Source organism: Schistocerca americana, chromosome 2 (assembly GCF_021461395.2).
Source record: "Schistocerca americana isolate TAMUIC-IGC-003095 chromosome 2, iqSchAmer2.1, whole genome shotgun sequence".
Classification (NCBI taxonomy): Eukaryota; Metazoa; Arthropoda; class Insecta; order Orthoptera; family Acrididae; genus Schistocerca; species Schistocerca americana.
This window is the reverse complement of record NC_060120.1, coordinates 597,367,151-597,388,227: the sequence shown is the minus strand read 5'-3', so window position 1 is coordinate 597,388,227 and position 21,077 is coordinate 597,367,151.

The following is a 21,077-nucleotide window of genomic DNA, read 5'->3' as shown; positions in this document are numbered from 1 at the left end:
CCCGTGGAGAAATAGGGTGAGCTGAGTTAATGCGACAGAACTGTGTTTTCACCACTTAGCGGTAATGAGAACGTTTTTTCATATCTCCATAAACTATGTACAGTGTGTAAGTGCAGCACCAAACGAATGCTTTCCCCTGCAATACAAGGTAGTAGAACAGTACAAGCAGTTAGGGTGGTGTTTATTATCAGGAAAATTAGGAAGACTCCACATTTTACTGGAACTGGAAACAGAACGATAGCTTTGCTACTACATTGTGGTGCATGTACAAACTACATACAGATACTGCCTTTCAAAGCAGATCTGCATTCTTCACGGTTGATTCATGTCTATCAATTAAACATTATCTCTATCCTTGCTACGTTTTGCAATCTCACAGAGTGAAGCTACGATCTATAAAGTCTCCACTAACGTCACCCAGTAGAGAACTTGATCAGATATTACTGTGTCTCTCTTTCCGATATATCAAAAACAAATACTGCCTGATATGGAGCATTTTTGGCGATACTATCAGGTGTGCATGTATTGGTCCATTGGAGCAGGTGCCGTGATCGAAGTCTCTTGCACAGACCAGTGTAATATTCCGTCATCCATACTGTAAGAGACCATAACCCACAGACTATCCATTGCAAGAGAATGTCCCTGAGAATTTCTTCCAAAGCAGTTTGATACATAGTTTTTTTTTTTTTTTTTTTTTTTTTTTTTTTGTAGCACATTCAAGCAGTGTATGACTACAGACTTTTACGCCATCATACATTTTGTTTTTCTACCATGAATATGAGGTTTGCATCATGTGCTAAAGCACCATTTACACATTTCGATCCATTGGCTGTCACAGAAAGCTGGACATCACATGGTGTAAACTATACTGCTCTTACAATACATAGGGTGGTTGAAACAAAAGACAGAGGTGGTGTTTCCACAAAGACTCTCTCCATCTCAAACAAGTGGTGACAGTCGATCATTATGCGCTAATCAACAGTGTACCAGCGAATAGATGGTACAGAAAAGACACCATCAATGTCGTGTAATGAACAACACAATGGAGAGCGCAACCAATTTTAGAAATTTTAACAGTTGTTTCGTAATTTCACTGCTGACCAATGACACGACAGCATGCTTCCCAGTTTCTGTATCATGCCAAACCACCTGTCCACTTTTTTGCTTGTACCATGTACTAGATTTTGCATCTAGATAGAAGACTACACAGTATGGCCATTCATGATTAACACTTGAAAATATACACCAAGGTATAGCAGACAGCGGCCTATACCGATGCAGTTAGATTAACTACATATTTCCAGCACTTCAGTAATGATGTATAATTTACAGTTACGATTGCTCATGATTCCCTGTATGGAAGGGAGTCACAGAGTATTCTCTCATTCTTAGGGTAGAGTTGGATGTAGAGAGCTCCCTCCACATTGCGTTTGCAAAAACCTCTCTACAACACTGTCACCGATTTAATTTGCAGCTGACCAGAAGTGGAAGGGTACTACATCCGATATCTCATACCTAGGGTTCGGATAGCTTTAGGAAAGCACATCGAAGGTGGACCCATATATTTCGTAATGTGTTGTTTCATGTAATACATTTTACTACTTAAAAACAATATTATAATTACAATTTCAAAATATTATTCATTAAAAAGATATTTTAACAATTATACCATTAAGGGCACAGCTTGGAAACAGATCCCAAAAACAAGAAAATGCCACACCAATTGTGTGTGGCTGCAAGCTGATTTAACAAACAATTTTATCAACCAAATGAATTACAGTAACAGCTATTAAATATAGTAACAATTTCCAAGCATAGGTAACCATTACACAACTGGATAACATTCATCCAAATACAGGAAGGATCACAGATCACAAGTCATGTCGTTGATTCTAACTGTTGGAAGGCTGCTTAGCAATGTGTAAGGCTTAATAAAAGCCAAAAGGGAATGAGCAGTCAGGTTTCACAGCTAGTGGAGTTAGTTAATGGCTGTGGACAAAGGTAAGGTTCGACATTTTATATTGATCTGTAACAGGTCTTAATCTTAATGTGCTGAGGAGTAGTAATAAGGGTGCAAGCTTTAAACAACTAGGTAAAGAGATACAATGAGGAGGAACTTCGGGTTGACAAACACGCCTCAAACCTCCAGAGCTTTAAATTCACCAAATAGAGAAAATTACTGCTTTCTGCTTAATTCGTGACACACTGGCATGGGACGCATCAATATTCAACTTTAAGTAACTTGAGCTACCTTAATGTGAGTGGTAGGGGCATAAGACTGCCGGCCAACCCAGACGCCGTGCGTCGACGGAAGTGGCTCCGTGGCAATAAGCAAACACGCCTCTGCTCCAGGCCCAGGGTACAGGAATGCATCGTTTTCTGCCAAAGCTATCCTGCCAACACACACCAAAAGGGAATAGTAATCGGTGCAAATATTGCTCCACACAAGAATGCATCAGCAGTTGAAAATGTGAACTTATGGCACAAGCAGCTACCGATACAGATTACAAGTATAACACTCCTTAAAACTATTGTTGTTCAGAAGCGAAAATATCAGGATCTGCTGATGTAATAACTCAAGCATACTTATGTGTCATAGCTGATTTGCCTCCCATGTGGATCGTGTTATAATTTACGTAATTCCCTTCATGGAATATATAACAGGGAATACTCGTACACTTGTATGACATATGGCCCAGAACACAAACTGCGATTAGTAGCGCTGACCGATGATCATGCACTCATCTATACAGGCAGTCTTCGAGACTGCGTAAAATTTAAGCTTGCAGAGTAGGCTGGGAATTTGTTTGCCGATCACACTGCATGCAACATCCATAGGTGTTTCCGCAGCCCGCCGCTGCCAACCCTTAAGCGATCCGACCGTGCTTGCCCCCATCCAGTTTATCCTTTTGTAGCGTCTCGAGATCTGTGCTGGACAGCCGTGTTCCTCCAAAAGCGACAACTTGCCAGTCACATTCCCTCCAGCCAACTCACACTCCAAGGCCCACCAAACCAACAACACACATATCTCGACCAAAGACCTAAGCTCGTGACACATAACAGAATTCAAATCGGCAGCCTAAGTAGTTAGTGTCCCCAGTGGAATGTCATGCTACCAACCCCCCCCCCCCCCCCCCTCACACTTAAGCCAATTATTCCTCCCCCGCACCTCTCTCAGAAAAGGTAGGCGGTTACTGGTTTAACTTAACTAAGATGGACTCTGTGGATCTTGCTCATGGCTAAGCCCAATGGCTTTGACCAGGAAATTAAGTGGCTCCAGAACCTTAAAAATGCAACACACAGACAGATAAAGCGGGGTGAGGCGAGGGGGTGAACCTGTGAAGTCCAACTCCAATGTGGGCTCTTGCCCAGCGTGGTTTGTAACAAGGATCTTGTCCACTACCTTGCCCTGAAAGGAAGTCTACTGTGGTTATAGCCCCTTTCCGTCGACGATGGGCAGATGCAATATTGTTCCTGGCCTGTTGCCAATTTTCCTGAAGAGTATAGGGGTTAAAGACGTGGGGAGAACGTTATTAATATTTCACAAGTTAGACAGAGGAGAATTGAGGTCACACGAAAACATCAGGGTAGCAGGAGCAGCTTTTAATGTTTTTTGTTGAAAGGAATTACACACAAGGTTGAGTTGAGGGAGGGTAGCATCCCATTTACTAGGGGATTTATGGTGGTATATAATCAAGGCTGACATAAGATTACGGTTTAGTCTTTCAGCAAAGGGCCCCTGAGGTTAATATGGCGTAGTAGTGACGTTCTTAATGGCACTGTGAAAACAGAACTGTTTAAATTGCTTAGAAACAGACGCCAGAGTGTTATCGCACACCAGAGCTCTAGGAAGGCCAAAACAGGAGATGTTGGTCAGGTGTCCAGCAGTAACAGCGGCAGTAGGTCCTCGGCTTGGGTCGAGCCAAACGAATTCGAAACCAAGGATATAACGGTTTCCTTTCTTAATCCGGGGAAGGTCCCGCAAAATGAATACATTTGGTCGATACGGCACTATTTGCACTTGGATTTTAATAACACCCTGAGGGGGACTATTATTGGAATAGCACGTTCTACGAGAGGCACACTCTCCAACAAAACTTTGGATACAATGATGGCCAAGTGAGGTAAGCTCGTAACTTTGCCAAGGTCTTGTACCCACCAACGATTTGCGAGTCTGGTATTATTAACAGCTGTCCGGCACGGCGAGCAGTGGACTGACAGACGGGAGCAGTTATTCGCGACTCGGTGACAGCTGTTCACATGCTATCCCAGTGGCAGAGGCGTCACGGAGACTGAGAAGGGAGTGAACCATCCTACTACCCCTTAAATGACAGGTTTCAGCGCAGTTAGTCCGGAAGCACTATATTTGAAGTCTGTCTATCTTACTTCCACTAGCACAACAGGACAACTCAGGGACGAACACAATTAGCGTTGAATGTCTTCAGCTGTTTGACGACTGGTGCCATCCGTTTTGGTATCAGAGGAAATGACTACCCAGCCTGTGGGAAGCATCCAGAGAGGTCAGGGAAGCGCCCGTAGCCGTTACCTGATGAGTGCAATTCCACTGCAGGAAAAAATTACACGGTATCCAAACGGACTTTCATGATCAAATTAATTAATTAAGCTATCAATTTTATATCAATGGCGTACCGCAGGGCGGGTGGAAGCAAGGGTGAGGGTACTTCAGATATGATTCGAGAATTGTGGTGGTAATCAGGCGTTTTTTCGTTGCTGCGAGATCTTTTAACGGAATTTGAATCTTCCACCTACACAGGGAGAGATGATCATCGTAAAAAAGAAAATCACCTATATTACCGAATTTAGTGATCCGTAGTGTAAACCTGATATTTACAACTTCTCCGTGCTATTACCTTCAAGGGTTTTGCATGTGGCAAGACACTTGATTGCTTTAAGAGAGATTTCGAGAGTGAGGAGGCATCCTGTGAGGGAGGTAGAGCCTGACCTTAGCACTCCATCATGGGCCAAAGATGATTTTAATATTCTAGTTCTGTGACGCAGGACATAACAGATAAGACATTTTTTCTACCTCAAGAGAAAATAGAGGAAATATAGCCTATGCCATGGTATTGTATACTTTCACAAAAAGTAACGATATTTAAGCGATGTGAAAATGCGTGTATGGTCCGATTTCTTTTTTTCTTTCCTTTCTTGTAATTTTGCACCTTGTGCAAGGTGGGCTGGCAGCGGCAATTTTACGATGCTCTTCAGCCTCAGACAGTACAAATAGAGATAAATAATGAAGACACATAAGTAACACAACATAATGTTGACAAAATAACAGTGGACACAGTAAATAAAAAACACAAAGCCGTTCACACGCGATGAAAACAAAAAACCGTCAGCACTGTGCATGAACACTGATGATGGTGACGATACACGTGAACGATGGAGCGTGGGCGGTGAAAAACACTAAAGCACAAACACGACGGCACACACACAAAACAGATGGCGATGATCTCCGGCGCGCGAATGTCCACTTAACGTGTGCAAGTCCAGGGTCCTGGCAAGGGGGAAATAAGGTGGGGGCAGAGGGAGAGGGGAGAGCGTAGATACCAATGGCAGAAGAGATGGGGGGAGGAATGAAGGAACGGAGGGTAGTGGAAGCCCGGGGGGAAGAGGGGGGAGGAAGGGAGGAGGGAGAGTATGAAGAGAGGGTGCCCTGAGGAAAAACACAGGAAGTAGGAGATGAGGATCAAAGTTGGTAGGAGGGGTATATGGAGGGGAGGAGGGCATCGTCAGGGAGGGGGAGCTGGCGAAAGCCACCTTTGGAGAGGGTAAGGAGAGTGGAGAGATGGAGAGCAGGTGGGACATGGAAATACAGCCGCAGCTGCGGCCAGGGGTGGGAGAGGATGGGGAGACAAGTGGGTGAGGGGGATCTAGTTTATGGGAGGTGTAGAGGATTCGTATCTGTTCGAGGAAAAGGAAGAGGTGGCGGAACAGAATAAAGTCGTACAGGAACCGCATGAGGGAGGGGAGACGGATGTGATAGGCGAGGCAGAGAGTATGGTGTTCGAGGATTTGAAGGGATTCGTAAAAGGTAGGAAGGGGCAGAGATCTAGGCAGGGTGGGCAAAGCAGAGGATAGGGCGGACAAGGGATTTATAGGTGTGGAGGATGGTGGAATGGTCCAGACCCCCTTTGCAGCCAGAAAGGAGCTTGAGGAGACAGAGATGGGAGTGCGCCTCGGCTTGGATTGTCCGGAGATGGGGGTCGAGGAGAGGCGACAGTCAGGGTGACGCCAAGGTACTTAAGGGGGGGGGGGGGGTTAAGGCGATAGGACGGACATAGAAGTCGAGGAGACGGAAGGAAGGGGTGGTTTTGCCTACGATGATCGCCTGAGTCTTGGAAGAATTGACCTTGAGCAACCATTGATTGCACCAAGTGGTGAACCTGTCGGGATTTGAGAAGGTGTTGGGAGCGCTGCGGGGTGGGGGCAAGGGCAAGGAAGATGGTGTCATCGGTGTACTGGAGAAGGTGGATGGGGGGTGAAGGTGGCGGCATGTCCGCTGTATACAAAAGGTACAGAAGAGGGGAGAGGGCAGAACCTTGGGGCACACCGGTGGAGGGGAGAAAGGTGTAGGAATCCGTGTTATGGATGGTGACGTAGGAAGGACATTGGGAAAGAAAGGATCCGATCAGACTATGTAGTTAATAGGAAGGGCGAAGGTTTGGAGCTTGAAGAGGAGACCGGAATGCCAAATACAGTCATATGTGCATTCGAGGTTGAGGGAGAGGAAGATTGCAGAGCGACGGGAATTGAGCTATTCGGAGAGTAGATGAGTGAGGTGAAGGAGAAGGTCATTGGTATAGAAGGACGGCCGAAAGCCACACTGGGTAACGGGAAGGAGGTGGTGCTGGCTGAGATGCTGGTGGATGTGTTGGGTAAGGATGGATTCCAGAACCTTGCTGAAGACTGAGATAAGGCTGATGGGACGGTAGGAGGAGACAGCAGACGGCAGTTTGTCGGGTTTAAGGAACATCAGGATGCGGGAGGTTTTCCACAGGTTGGGGTAGTAGCCAGTTGACCGGACTACATTATAGAGCCTGGCCAGGGTGGAGAGGAAGGAGGCAGGAGCTTCACGAAGATGGCGATAGGTAACACGATCGTGACCGGGAGCAGTGTTTCGTTTCGTGTGGAGTGTAGCGATGATATCCTGACTAATGATCGGGGCATTGAGTTCAGTGCGTGCAATGTTGTCCAAATACGGGAAACCAGGAGCAAGGGGAGGGTCAGAGGTGTCAGTTCGATCGCGGAGATCCGGGAAGTGGGAGTAATCGAACTGGGGATCGTCTGGGATGGTAAAGACATCGAAGAGGTAGGAGGCAAGGTGATTGGCCTTACTAAGGTTGTCAGGGAACGGTTGATTATCATGAAGGAGAGGCTAGTAAGGGGGTAAGGCGGCGAAAGGCTGACCAGTACTTGGACGAGTTGATAGGAATTAAGATGGGTGCATGTCTTTCACCAGTCCCAGCGTTTCTTAGCTGCGAGCAAGTTTCTGATGTGTCGTCGTAGTTGCAGGTGGCGTCATAGTGTGTCCAGGTCACGCGTGTGAAGGAAGGCACAGTAGAGACGGCGGGATTCACGGAGAAGGAGGACGGCCTGTGGGCGTAAATAAGGATGGTGGGGGTTGATGGCGACAGAAGGGATGTGGGCCGCCAGCGCCTCAAAGAAGGTCTGCTGGAGAATGGAGGCGACATGGGTAACATCATCAGGGTGGTGGTAGGTGAAGGGGTGGCTATCAACCTGGGTAGAGAGGGTATCCCAGTAAACATTCCAGTAGGCACAGGAATAATCATGGACATATTGCAGTGAAGGATAATCGGGATGGGGGCGGCGACAGTCTGAAATGATGAGGAGGAGAGGGAGATGGTAAGTACCAATGGAGTCCATAACATCCACCACTTTGCGGCCAAGGAGGTTAGGGGAGAGGAGGACAACATCAGGAATGGATTCAGAGCAGGTGTGCTGTGGAATGGGAACGAGGTCGCCTTGGAGGGAGGGGAGGAACTGTTGCGACCGCCATAACTGGGCGGTGGAACGACTTTGGATGTTGAGGTCAGCGGCGATCACATAGGAGGAGAAGGTATGGTCAATGTGGGAGAGGAAGTCAAAAGAAATATGGGCAGTAGGGTGGACATAGAAGGTGGCGCAGGTGATGGTAAGGCCAGGGAAGAAGAGACTAACGATCAGGTGTTCTGTGGGGTTGGGAAGGAGAGGTAGGAGCCAAACAGGAATCTGGCAGTGGTGACCAATGGCTACTCCGCCACGTGCTATCAGGAGGCGATTATTGGAGCAGTGAAGGAGGTAGGGCGATGTCTGTATTGTGTGTTTGGGCTGAAGAAAGATATCATTGAGGAGGAAGGCATCCACGATTTGGGTTGTGACGATGTGCAGGAGGAGGTTCTTGTTGGCAGGAAGGGAACGGGTGTTATTAAACAAGACACGGTGATGTCGCACCATGACAGGGATTTAGACGAGGGTGTCGAGACAGGAGAAGGTGAAATGGGCCTCATTATGGGAGTAGGTGGCATACATTTTGAGGTGGAAGATGGATCAGGCAGTGAGGGATATCTGCTGGAGGGTGTGGCGTCACTGGAATGGGTCCACATTCTGGAGGTTGATAGTTAGGAATCTGATGATGTCCTCAGCATGGTGGAAGGGGACGAAGGGAATTGACAGGAGGGGGTGGGGGCGTCCATATGGCAGATGGGGACGGTGAGTTTAGGAGTGGGGGAGGGGGGGGTTCGGGCCATGCATTTCTGGTAGTAAGTGGGATGTGGGAGGTTACAGGTGTTGCAGGAGGGAGAGGACTGTAGGTTGGGACACTGCCGGAGGAAGTGTGCCTGCTTACAGTGTGGGCAGACAGTCGCCTCATGGCACTCAGATGTAGTATGTGCATTTTAGTGCAGACACCTCTGGCAGCAGAGGGATTGAGGAGGGGAATTTGAGGTGTCGACCTTGTACCGTTGGTGGAAGAGGAGGGCACTCTCCTTCAGGAGACGGTCGATGGAGCGGGCATGTTCTGAGAACACCCGCATAAGGCAGGTGGGGCTGGCAGGTTTGAAGATGCTGTGGACTGCCTGTACTTCTAAGGATGGGGTGTGCCTTAAGCTCCACCAACCCCTCCTCCTCCTCCTCGATCGTGAGACTAAGCCGAGTGATCACGGCAGTGAGGGTCTGTGGGCGATGCGGAGGTTGGGGTTGGCAGGAGGGGGACAGGGAAGGTGCAGGGGTGAGGGAGGCTTTTGGGCCAAATTGGGTAACAGGGATTCGGGAGAGAATGTCTCTGTGAAGGCTGGGGCTAGGGGAGGATATGAGAACGGAGTCTGGGCAGGGAGTGAGGAGGGAGATGGGGGCTCCAGGAATGTGTTGGCAAAGGAGGAGTGTGAGGTCCCGGGCCTCAAGGAGGGAGGAATCAGGATGGGAGAGGAGGTATTTGTTGAAGGAGTTGGAGGAGGAGGAGGAGGAGGAGGAGGTAGCAGGGACAAGTGGGGAGACATCCATGCCATCCTGGGGGGGGAGGGAAGGAGGACGGGGCTGGGCCTTTTTGGGAGCAGAGGAGGCAGGGGTGCCACTGGGGCGCTTTACAGCGACTGAAGGGTGAGAGAAGGCTTGTGGGACAGGAGCAACTGGGAGATGGCAGGAAGTGCCAGTTCCTGGCGTGATGCTGGAGCTGTCGCCGGAGACGGGGATGGCGACAGTGAAGGCGATGGTGAAAACGATGACGATGGTGAAGGCGAGGGCGAGAGCGGGGTGTGGGCCGTCGCCCTCCAGGCCACCACCCTGGCGGGGGCTGCAGAGCCAGAGGGAACTGAGGGAGAGAGTGGAGGGAAGGGATCAGAGGAGGAGGTGTGGGAGGAAGAAGCCAGGGATGGGGCGACAAAGAGCAAAGGAGAAGGGAGGGTGAGAAGTGGGGGGATGGAATGAGGGGGGAGGGGCGATTGGGCACACCACATAATTGTGGTGGTAGCGGCAGAGGGAGGGGTGTATACTATGGCGGTAGTGGTGGCAGTGGTAGAGATGTTGGGAGTGGACATGATTACTAGGGAGAAAGGAACAGGACAGGACGACAACTACAGAAGAAAACAAGAGGCTCACGAAGACAGATGAAGACTGACGAAGACCGACGAAACACCGACTGGGGCCGAAGCCCCACTCTGCTGCCACTGGCGGGAGGCGACCGCAGAGCTGGATCACTGGCTGGAACGCTGGTGCGCGCGATGGTTGGCTGGCTGGCTGGCAGGAGAGCTGGTTGGCTGGCAGGAACGCTGCTGCTGCTGCCACTGGCTGGACCACTGCTGCTGGACCGCTGCTGCTGGCTGGACCACTGCTGCTGCTGCTGCTGCTGCTGCTGCTGCTGGCTGGCTGGCTGGCTGGCCGGCCCTGGAAGCCCTAACACTTCGATCAGAGGCAATGTCGCTATCGAAGGGCGGTACTCCTGTGAGGTACCGGCGGAGATGTCCGATTTCTTCTATCTTTAACTAGTATAAAGTGGAAAAATCTACATTTTGAGTGGAAAATTCGAGGGCAACAACATCTCTGTCTTGGATTTTTTTTAACTGGGGAGTTTGGTGCTTGACTCTTGTCATGCCGTAGTCAGAGGCAAGCAGTGACAGGAAGTTGCCGATAAGTCGGGCCTCCGGCAACTGGTGGTTTCTACGCTGGCCGGCTCTTCAGGTACACAACACACTCGGAGGATGGCGCTGGACTAGACTGGAGGTGACCAAATGTGACTGGTCAGTTTTCTTTTTCTACTTGAGGCACAGTGTTCCTAAAAAGCATCATACCATATATATTCTCTATTTCTGTCGGCTAGGGCGCAACTTGCAGTCGTAAATAGGTATAAATCTGTTTCATTCTCAAATTATATTGCTACAGGGTTCATGTATTAAGGTGACAGAATACTACCCATTGTTACGTTACATCCAGTTACTCACATGTGCATCGACAGGACGTAACTTTCTTGTGCTTCATTGTTATTAACTCCCAGATTTACTATATAAGGCTACTAGCTAGAGTTACAACGAAAATATCCACTCCACGTCTAGCAGTTATTGACGAAAACTGTTTAGTGCTCGATCAGTAACATCTCAAATTGTTTAAATAAACAATATACTGAACTGCATACAAAATTCTTATATCCACCCTACCTAGCAGCCTAGTATGGGCTCGGTCTTTTTCACGCTAATTTCTAGATGGGGTAGAGGAGAGGAGTGATAAATGGGGAGGAAGATGGGAGTGTGTGAAGGTGAGGACCAACAGTGCCCTCTGGTAGTAGTGTTGTGTACTGGGTCAGTCAATTTCCGGACCTCAAGGTGAACACACAAAATTTGATATTACCGTCGATAAATTTGAATTTCCCACCAATTTCCTGCCACTTCCAGGGATGGGGCGGAGATAGGCAGGTGAATTTGGCAACGATCTAGATGCTATTTCATCTTGAGTAAATCTGGCAAAAAAAAAGAATGAGTGTGGTATATTATTATCGTTCGAATAATGCGTTCACCTAATTTTAGAAACAAAAAAGTTTCATAGCATATTGAAAATTTGAAAACGCCGTCAGGAAATGAATATTTTCAAACTTTCTGTATATCGCCTTAAAATTTGTTGCATCTCTTTCAGAAGATATTTACACCAGTTCGGTCTTTTTAGATAAGTTAAAAGATGAAAGATGGAAGATCGATTAACAAACAAAGAATTTAGATTCAGTTTTGAAATATTTGCAGTAGGAGAAAAAGTCGACTAATATAAACGAAAATGAGAGGAACATTTAAACAGAATATAACAAGGCAGATATTCCAGAAAAGTTTTTTTCTCGAACATAATACATAAATATAAGTGATAAAGATGATGAATATGATGATAGTGTGTCTTTGTATTTCATGTAAAAGTATTTTAATTACGTTTCTTCCTATTCTTGCTGTCTACTATGCCTTATACTGCCACGTCGCAGCACGTATTTATTAACCTTTTATTGATTTCCATAAAATTATCTCCTAGCATTATTTCCAATGCTTCATATCGTACCTCATCTTTCTAATTACGTCTAGCATGTTTAATGTCATAAGACGGTTTCAAATTCCTTCCTCTTAGGCCTATCAGCTGCCTGCTATACAATGTTCTGCTCCGTACGAACAGAGGCAGAAACCTCTATTTCAGTTTCATAGTAATACCTTATTAACGTATCTGATACTTTCGCTACTGCTGACATACTTGGGTAATCTTATAAATACTAAATGTCTTACGCCTCTCCTTACTTAACCGAGTCTAGTATTCTTTGGAGACTGACTCATTCCATTAAAATGTTCTTTGTCCATATATTCGACAGAATGGTAGCGTTGTTTGAGAACATTAAAATAACAACGGCGTGTAGTTGCAGTGTTGCTCTTGCACTCATATATTTTCCATTTTTCACAATGCTCTTCCTATGATCGATCTAGCTATAACCAATTAAAAACGAGTACAGGCACTTAGGAAAATCGCTAGCCGCCAGAGAAGTATATTTCCCGCACTGGAGTAAAAGTTTTAGCTTCATTTAAAACAGTTCACTATAAGGAATACAGGATGTTTAAAAACAGTGACCCAAATTTTTAAAGCTGAGGTCAAAACTAGAAAAAAAATACCTATGTATATATATATATCTATATCTGGAAGAAATCATCTGCCTGTTGACACTACAGGAGTTGCTTGAAGCGCTCAACGTATTTCGCACTAATTCGTGTCTTTCAACCGTCTTCTCAAAAAGTTACAATCTCGTGCTAACACCTAGCGGACCTCGGATTTCGTTATGTGCTCGGGACACACATTCCTGTTACGTATGAGCAATGTCGTTGAATGTGGATTAGATTAACGAAGGGAAGAATGGGCAAGCAAGCAGGGGGAAATGTAACTGTAGCTCCTCCACTGCTCCAGCCCTGATTAAACCCTTGTCTGACTTCATGTAGCACTAGACATAGAAAATTTGGTGGTGCCCCGACAGTTATCAGCCATACCTGATGTCTTACTACATGAGCTCCTCTAAACTCTGACCAAACAGGTCTCGGAAGCCCCAGTGGCACCAAGCGACCACCGTATTATCCTCAATCGATAGGCGTCGCTGGATGCGGATGAAGAAAAGCATGTGGACAGCACACCTGTCTCCCGACCGTTGTCAGCTGTCATGACCGGTTCTGCGTGAGCTATAACAATGCTCCACAGGGGGCTCCCGTCTTGGGAGTATGTGGGTGGCTACCACACGGGCCCTTAGCTAAGCCTGGCATTACTTCCACTTACTTGTGTCAGACTTCTCCTGTTTCCTTTCCTATCCGGCCCCCCTCGGCCAACTCTTGGTTTCTTCGACCCCAACGGTATTAGGTTTCCGAGGCCCAAGGGTGTCTTTCACTTTCCTCTCTAGTATCTATTATCTACCCTTCGACCCAACGGCGAAGCGAGCGGAAGAAGAATCTTATATCCCAGGTTCTCAAAGATCGTGGAGCCGGAAGAGGTCATGCCAGACGAACTGGCTGTAAAGGCGCCGCTCAGCCATCATTGAGCTCGCGGCAGTTCGTTGCAGTTCTGGTACCTGAAGTCACATGTCACATACATACGTGCCGTGATGAATTGTTCCAGAATTATAGTGTGTGGGTCACTTCCTCGCAAGCTGTAATCCACCTTAAAGAAATTCACGCAAATGGCAATTTCTCCTGTCATTTTCTCTAAAGACCAATGGCGATGGGATAAGGACGATGGTAGCAGGCTCCGAGTGAGGCTGGAAGCTACTAGTCTGGACCTGCACACTGGCGGCAGGTGTGTGATGGTCGCCTTCCTGAGAACCCGTGTGACTACTCGGGAATCCGGTCCTGCATCTGCGACTGGGCAGGCCTATTTAGGATGACCGCTGCCCACCCTGAATGGGGAAGGCCCTAGAAAATGTGGGCTAAACATCGGAAGTCACACTTGAACCGGGCTGGGAATCCGCACCCAGTAGGTCACTCCTTATAGTGCGGCCGTAAACAAAAGAAGAATGAAATGATTTTGACAATAGGGACATGGAATGTCAGGACCCTCCTGGACGTGAACAATTACAGACCAGAGAGAAGAACCGCTCTTATCACCCAAGAACTAGCCCGTCTAGATATAGACATAGCTGCCTTGAGTGAGACAAGACTCTCAGGTGAGGGACACATTAGTGAGGTACGTTCAGGGTACACCATCTTCTGGAAGGGAAAGGATGCAGGAGAACCACGCATCCATGGTGCAGGATTTGCCGTAAAAACGAAAATAGTGAAAGATCTTCGACTTACACCTGTCTCAATTAATGAAAAACTGATGACTCTTAGAGTACCCATTGGTTCAGACAGATTCATCACCTTCGTCTCTGCATATGCTCCTACTTTAGACAGTGATGAAGACACAAAGAATCAGTTCTACCACCAACTGAACAGTACTCTCTCTAAAATACCCATTCAAGATAAATTAATTTTACTTGGTGATTTTAATGCCAGAGTGGGAAGGGACAACCGTTTTTGGAGAGATGTCATGGGTAAACAAGGGGTGGGAAACTGCAATGCAAATGGGTTGCTACTTCTTGGTCTATGTGCTGAGCACGAGCTTTTCATCTCCAATACCCAATTCCGTTTGCGTAACCGCTATAAGACCACATGGATGCACCCACGCTCCAAACATTGGCATCTTATAGACTACGTTATTACGCGACAGCGTGACAAGAAAGACATTCTCATCACAAAAGCAGCACTAAACATCGATGAGTGCTGAACGGACCATAGACTTTTAGTCAGCCGTTTGAGAGTACCAAAGTATCGCAAGCCACGATCCCACTTTTCAAACCCACCACGCAGAAAATTCAACATAAGCAACCTGAACAACAAAAACGTTCGCTCACACTTCCAAGACATACTGTCTGAACAACTTAACAAAGCTCCAGCAACCACAGATGACGTCGAACAAGAATGGACCACATTAAAGAACATCATCAAAGAAACTGCTGAGAATGTTGTTGGTTGTAGTGCACGGAAAAGAAGTGACTGGTTTGATGACAACCACGGAGAAATCCAAGCCATCATCAATGCAAAGCGGGATGCTTACCTATCCCTTGCTCAAGATCCATCCTGCGCAGAAAAGAAAGCACACTTTCAAGAACTCAAGCAGAAATGTCAAAGTGAAATACGAGTAATCAAGAACAAATGGTGGCAACAGAAAGCCACAGAACTCCTAAATCTTTCTGATGCAAGGAACCTGCGTGGCTTTTACGCTGGTATTAAAGAGCTGTATGGACCCATCCGCTCCTTATCAGGAGCACTGAAAGCTGCTGACAACTCCACCATTCTTACTGAAAGTCAGGACATCTTAAATCGTTGGAAAGAGCACTTCAGCTCACTGTTAAACAGCCCTTCTACTGCCGCTGGAGGTTTTCTCAAAAGTGTCCCACAGCACCCTCCAAAACCCTGGCTGGCTTATCCTCCAACTTTTCATGAATTTTGCAAGGCACTCAAGAGTGTGAAACCTGGGAAGGCTCCTGGACCTGACAGCATCCCGATGGAGGTTATTGAGGGTGGCGGCTTGCCTCTAAAAACTAGACTCTTCTCACTTATTATATTAATGTGGGAAACCCGCAAGGTACCAGCTGACTTGATGAACTCCACAATTGTCACCATCTTCAAAAAGGGCGACAGAAGCGTCTGTGGTAACTACCGGGGAATATCTCTACTCACTGTCACTGTAAAAATTTTTGCAAGAATCCTTTTAAATCGCCTCTAGACACTTTCAGAGACTATACTACCTGAGTCTCAATACGGGTTTCGACCTTCAAGAGGGACAATTGACATGATCTTCTGTGCACGACAACTACAGGAGAAGTGCAGAGAACAGCAAAAGCCTTTACTACTTGTTTTCTACGATCTAGAAAAGGCCTTTGATACAGTTCCCAGAGAAGCCATGTGGATGGTCTTAAAACGCTTCGGCTGCCCTGAACATTTTGTTGACCTGATTGAAGCTCTCCACGTTGATATGACTGGACAGGTCCTCTGCCAGAATGAAATGACTGGTGAATTCCCAATACCAAGTGGGCTTAAACAAGGATGCGTTCTGGCACCTACATTATTTGCATTGTATCTGGCAGCTATGCTTTACGAGACAACCGTAAACAATGCAGGAATAGAATTAAAGTACAGGTTTGATGGAGGATTATTCAACCAGTCCAGACTCCATTCAAAAAGGTTCACCAGTACCACTCGTGTGACAGAGCTGCAGTATGCTGATGACAATGCCTCTCCAGCTCATTCACCTGCAGAGTTGCAGCTGTCAGTTGATTCCTTCAGCAGGGCGTACGAACGATTTGGTCTCTCCATCAATATTCCAAAGACAAAGGTGATGGCGCAGCCAACTCCTGGCTCCTCCGTTCCTGACTTCAGCACATCCATCTATGATTCACTCTTGGAACAAGTGGACCATTTCCTCTACCTGGGAAGCATACTATCATCCAACTGCTCATCTGGAAAAGATGTGGAGAATAGATTACGTGCTGCACATGTAGCATTTGGTCGTCTTACAAAGCGTGTCTTCCTGAATAAAGACCTAACACTGTACACCAAACTGATGGTGTACAAAGCTGTAGTCATTTCCAACCTGCTATATGGTTGCGAAACCTGGACGTTATATCGCTGCGATATGAAGAAACTAGAACGCTTCAACCAACAGAAGCTAAGATATATCATGAACCTGAAATGGGATGACTTCATATCCAACACGGCTGTTCTAGAGAAAGCAAAAATGCATAGCATGGAAGCTCTTATCATTGGGCATCAACTCAGATGGGTCGGACATGTCCAGCGGATGAAAAAGACAGACTTCCACGCCAAATGCTGTACAGCGAAATGAGCACAGGTAAAAGGCCACGAGGTGCCCCTCTCAAACGTTATAAGGATCAGTACAAGAAAAATCTGAAAAACTTGAACATCGATCCGAGTAACTGGTCCACAATAGCAGAAGACCGAAGTCGCTGGCGCTCAGTTACCTCAAATGCTCTTCAAAACTTTGAGCTGGAACGTCGAAGAATGGAGAATGACAAACGCCAGAGACGTAAACTCCTCCAGGCTCAGCCACGTCCTCCACCTTCCATCAGCTGTAATGTCTGTGGCCGCCTGTTCCACGCTAGGATTGGATTGCTAAGCCATCAATGACACTTCCACGCCTGAACCGTGACAAAGGAAATCTCAGGAGAGAAATGAAAACTCGGATACGAGTATCAGCCGACGACGACGACGATAACAATGATATAGCAAGTAGATGGACAAATAAAAAATATTTGTTTCTTATATCTAGCAGATAACGACATTCTAATTTGCAGTTTCAATGACTGGTAGAGATTGAAGGGTACTCAATGGGAATGTCAGTGCAGTCAAATGGTTCAAATGGCTCTGAGCACCATGGGACTAAACTTCTGAGGTCACCAGTCCCCTAGAACTTAGAACTACTTAAACCTAACTAACCTAAGGACATCAAACACATCCATGCCCGAGGCAGGATTCGAACCTGCGACCGTAGCGGTCACGGAGTTCCAGATTGTAGCGCCTAGAACCGCTCGGCCACTCCGGCCGGCTCAATGCAGTCGCTTTAAATCTTACGCAATAGCGACCATGAAGTACTCAGCGTACGTGCTGCCGCAACCGGAAGCAGGCAAGGAAAACGTAACGAAAAGTGAGAGCAGGGCAGGTCATGGAAATGTCTGCCTAATTATGTGTCCTCTCCTCGAGCACGTGACGGCTTCCTTTCGGCAGGCGTAGTGCGCCTGCTAGTGGCGACAGACCCGCGAAGCTCCAAGCTGAACTGCTACAGGCCCTTATGCCGTCGGCACACGGGCCGTGCTGTCGGACGACAACGTGGAGCGTGCTGAGTTTAACGTGGTGCTGAACGCTCAGAAACGATGCGACTTGTGCTCATGGCTCGTGGGCCCCAACGTGGTATACACGATTGCAACGCCCTCCAGAGGCAGTTGTCAGCTACATCTCACTCATAAATCACACTGTTTACGAAATGGACGGGCGTAAAATTCGTATATTAGCTCTTTTAAAACATACTTTCCTTTCTCGTTCATATGCTAGTCAGGTTGCGCTGTCTGTAGTATTCATAAATAAAAACTTCAATATCCGTGAAAATATCATAAGGCAAAAAGGAAAGTACCATGTCCAGCCAGTAAGGACATCGGTTTACAAATTTCCATTACAAATTGTGCGATACAAATTTACAATACTTCCGCACACAAGATAAAAATTGTTTCATCATTCCCACTTTTTAGTAAAACCGAAAGGCCTTTCTTTCTTGATCACTGTCCCTGCTTAGTACAGAATCACTACAACTTATGAATTACAAAACTTAAAAGAAAAAAGAAAAATATCTTACTACAAGTAGTGTAAGGTGTCCTGTGCATTAAAGCCAATCGAACAAACTCAGTCCTTGAAAAGAGTGCACTTATATTTACATAACATCGAATATTATATTATATACTTACATTAAACTAATAAGAAAGTTTCAGAACCTATTGAAGTGCGAAGGCTAGAAAAAAATTAATTTAGATGTAGTGGGACGAGAACGTGTCCTGAATCTGTGACCCTGGTCATTAGGCTTTCTTTTATTTTTTGATCTCATTTTGTTCGTTATTGTTCGTCGCGGACGTCCTATGACACCCAGTCAAGTTCATTGTTGACCCATTAACTCAGTTCCTTATTATAAGAGGGCAGCTAACTCTCTGATCGAACAAAGTGAACTACCGTGCTGGCACTCAAGTAACCGCCAACTATTTGTGCCCATGCCCAGCTTGTTCAATCGTAGCTACATTACTAACTGCAAGTTAATTACATGAAATTGTAGCAAGAACAGTGCAATTTTAATGGATCCTTACCATGCTGCTGCGTTCAAATGCCATACTCTCATAATACGCATGTTATAATAATTCTTTTACCACCAATATGGCTTTCTTATCATTTCATTAGAACGAATCATACATTTATCGGGGGTTTTTCTCAAACACGGGATCAGAATACCTGATATGTTAGATATTTCTCTGCACGTTGGGAAAGAGTCCCCCACATGCTACTCCACGCTCTGACGTCAAAAACTCGGCACGCTCAACGTCCGGATGCACTGTCTGTGTGCCGACGGCTTTAGCTTGGACCTCGGCACGACAGGCAATTTTCGGTGTGCGTGACGAAGAGTGATCATAGTGCAAAATTTTCTCTTGAGGAAACATAATTACAGTTCGGTACTTGATTATTTTTATTCACATATTTCTAACGATCTCTAATTATTGTTTATCTTAATGCCTCCATTGAGTTCTGTTTCTAAGATTTTACAAAAGGAGCAAAGGCATTTTACTGAGACTACAGGACCAAATAAAAAAGTATAAATTCTACAATGAAAACGAATTAAACGAGGTTGAAACCTGTAGAAAAAGGTGCAAGACCTGCAACAATCAAACATCATCGCAATATGGACATCACATTATTTTATAACTTATTTTAGAGTTTTCAGTGGCTCCATTACTTTCACGACATACTGTACCTTTTCAAAGAAAACTGATGCTAACATAACTTTTAATTTCACTGCATGGTAGTAACAGTTGCGTCAGTGAAACACACGGTTTCGTAACCCTGGAAATAGCACGTTACGTTAGGAATTAGAAAACGGGAGTAGTACCCGCTAGACAACAAACCTTTGCATTGATTCAGATACTGATGTATCGTCTAGACGGTGTCGAGGACTGTTGAATAACGTGTTATTCCCTTGAAGGCGCTTTACAAAAACAACGATAGCTACGTGGCATCGAAGCTAGTATTTTATACTCATTACATTATCGCACGTCATGTCCTAATCCCGTCGGCACATGCCATCAGAGTATGGATGCAGAATTTTGAGGAAACGGATGGTATGGTGTGAAAGAGATTGCAAGCATGCGGTGCAACTTGACGTATCGAATCGTTTAATACGGGAACATTGTGCAAAGAACGACAACCGAGACCTGTGTGGCAACCTGATCGTAAGTGATGAAGCCAGTTTTTATGTGACAGGCTTTGTTAACAAGCAAAAGTAGATACTGCTCACGTGGAAATCCTGAAATGCTTCACGAGACGCCACTCCCGTCAGAAAGTGGAGGCATGGTGCAGTATATCATCGTCTGGGAACCTAGTGTCTTGCTGTTTTGAAGGTGGTCGCGACAATACTGTTCCTGTGAACACAGAACGTTCTGTTCACAAGTTGAAACATTCCCTAGTGCGACAGCTTACTGATCTCCCTGTAACTGCAAACACATTGTTCCAACAATAGGAGGTCTACATTCCATACCCCGGGGCACGCGCCTTTTCATTAACGTGTTCCTGAACATCATTCCTGATTATTTTGTCCCCAAAAACGGCGATGTTTCCTGGTCTCCAAGATCCGCTGACCATTCGGCCTGTGATTTCTCCATTTCAGATAATTTGAAATGTCACATGTTCTGGTATGACCTACATCACATCTTCGAAGAACTGAAGGATCAAATTCTGTAGCAAGTTAATCGAATTGTTGTGCTAGTCCTGCAAGATGTGATGTCTGAATTCCGTAAAAGACTAGGACTGTATATGAAGGAAAATAACGGCCATTGACGTGATTTCATTTTCAGGTGATGCGCATTTGAGAATGTGAGCATTGTAAATTCATGTTGTTTTTTCTATCACTGTAAATAAATTTGTATCGCTGGTGGAGAATTCCAAATTTCCCGTTTCGCAGTAGCACCTATTTCAGTTTTATCTCACAGTAAAGTTGCATCTAATTTATTCTGCAACACTACCTTCAGTGGATCTCTTACTTTGACAATGTACTCTACATTTTCAAACGTAATTTATGCTTAAATAAGATTTAATTTCATTACGTGGGAGTGTACTGCAGATCTCTCTTCTAATGTCTGTAATTGAAAATCGAAAGTTTTATGTCAGAGGGAACTAAAAAGAAAATAAAGATTAAGATAGAAACACAAATGAAACACAAAGTGCTTTAAAATCTAAAAGTTTGGCAGAAAGACTGAATAT